Source organism: Cynara cardunculus (genome assembly GCF_001531365.2).
Source record: "Cynara cardunculus var. scolymus isolate 2C chromosome LG 5, CcrdV1, whole genome shotgun sequence".
NCBI lineage: Eukaryota > Viridiplantae > Streptophyta > Magnoliopsida > Asterales > Asteraceae > Cynara > Cynara cardunculus.
Window position 1 is genome coordinate 633,760 of NC_037532.1, and position 2,726 is coordinate 636,485.

Consider the following 2,726-nt stretch of genomic DNA (forward strand, 5'->3'; position numbering starts at 1 on the left):
AACTTTATAAGCTAATGATCTAATGGTCTAAAGTTGCACGGTGACAATTTTGTGATTATTGAGAAGTCTCGTGACAATTTTGTGATTATAAATGTTCAGATTGTAGATCTAATCCAAGGGTTGAGAATTGGTTTTACGGGTCTCATGAAAAACATTTGGTCTCACATGATCCCAAGTCTATATATTTTTTTTTTGAGAATTAAATAAGTGATCCTACCTCTTCATACGATCAATATCAGATTTGACTGGTCAACAATTACGGCTTTGATTGGTAAAAAGTTGCTGCTATGGAAAAATAGATGCGATAGTTTTGTAACTTTTGCAAATAGGCGGCAAACGGGTTCATATATGAACTCATGTGGTTCACATATGAACTCGTGTAATTAACATATGAACTATTTTAACCTATACACATATGAATTCATTAACCGATTCATAAATGAACCATTGTAATTCACAAATGAACAAATTAATTGATTCATATATAAACCTGTGTGATTCACATATTAACTATTTAATCGTTTCATATACAAACCCACAATAGTTAAATAGTTCACATGTGAACTAATTAACGGTGTCACATATGAACATATAGTTCATTTGTAAATCACATGGATTCACATATGAACTCGTTGGTCACCTATTTATAAAAGTCACAAAACTACCCATCTATCTTCCGTATACCCATGCAAGTAATTATCTAGAGCTTCACGGTTAAAGCCGCAAATGTTGACTAGATGAAGGGCTATAATCACTTATTTATTTCTCAAATGAACCTTTTAATTGGTAACACTTATGTTTTATTTTTATACTTTTTTGTAACGAAATTGCAATCTTCTTTACAGTAAAATCAGTTAACCCCATTGTATAACTGAACAGGTAAGATATTGAGTTTGCTCTTCAGATACCACTAATTCAAATCTGCTTTAACAATAAAATCTTATCAAAGTCAAACAACAAATACATATTCTATTGATATATTCCACTAACTACAAAATGATTAAAATCTAGCAACTTGATTTGTAGGGTTTTTGTTTTGAAAACTCATACAATTATGATAACTTTGAAAACCGGTGCATCATGTGTTATTTCATAATATTTTTTTTTCTATCTATGACTTGGATTTAATGTATTGGTTAACATATATTTGTTTTCATTTTTATGTGTTTGTGAAATAAAAAATATAAATAAAAAATTTCACATTGTGAACTTAATACATATGAAACAAACACATTGTGAAACAAATATATGTTAATCAATATATAAAATTATATCCTTAGATGGAAAAAATCATGTAAAACAATATCTTCCAATAACAATTCTTACAACATATGAGATCGAACAAATTGCATGAAAAAGTAACTTACTTTAATTTGATTCTTATTTTGGATAACACATTTTCAAAACTTCTATTTTGATACATAAGATGTAAAGTTTTAAACATTTAAGTACCCGGATAACCAGTTGAAGACTAATTTTAGATTAAAAAAAAGGACTAATTTTAGATTTAAAAAGATCTATGTTACTAACCACACCAACAAATAATACTGAGTTGGATACCACATCACTCGCTACATCAACATGATAACCGATTAATGTTTTAACCAGTTACCCATATACTTAAATGTTTAAAACTTTACATATTAGATACAAAAATAAAAGTTTTGAAACACGTTACCCAAAATAAAAATCAATTTAAAGTATATTACTTTTTAATGCAATTTGTCATATGAGATTCTCATTTATTTATAACCCTTCTTCTAAATATGTAGTTTTTAAAATATAATAAAATAACATAAATTAATAAATAATTGGGAATATAATTTTCCATATATTAAAAATGTGTGGCATCTTGTGTTATTAAATTGGGAAACAAATACAAAAGTCATGTAAAAGAGAATGTGAAACCCATTTTGTGTTTTGAAGCATCTCATCATTTGTAATATATAATTATTAATTATTATTATCATTAATTAATTAATTATTTATTATTAATTAAATCATGCACTATTTTTCTTTTTATATTTTAGTTTTTTTTAATGAAAAATGAAATATTAAGTTTGAAAACCGTTCTTATTTTATTAATAATTTATTGCGCACTTAATTTTGTTCTCCATTAAAGAAAAATTAAGTGATGATATAATTTTATAAATTATAGTTATTATAAATTTGTAATTAATTAAATGATATTTTTATCCTTTATAAGTTTTTCATTCTTATATCTAAGGGTAAAATGGGAAAGTATTATTTTACTTTTTAAAGTGGACATTTATTTTAGATAAACTAAGAGGTTGTTTGTTTACCTCTTAATAGTTTCATTAAGATGAAGCATCTGAATCGTTAAGAGGTGAATCTTGTTTGACAAAAAAAGTCTGTCTTTTAAATGGTTCTAAAATCTTTCGAATGATTTTGTATAATGAGTCTCTCTTAACTATTCAGCCTCTAGTTCTATTGTAAACAATTACCGAATAATTATATTTTATTTTACAATATATTTTGAAAGTCTATTAATCATTCTGACCACTTAATCATTAAGCACTAAACCATTCAATAACTACAAATAACACCTGAAATAGCAATACAGGGAACTTCCTTTGAGACAAATAGAGTAATAAGTAATTTTTTTTAAATAAATAGTTTAATAAAAATAATTTAAAATTTTAATATTATAATAATATCAAATATAAATATAAATTAAAAATGACCAATTTTATTCATACCTCGTT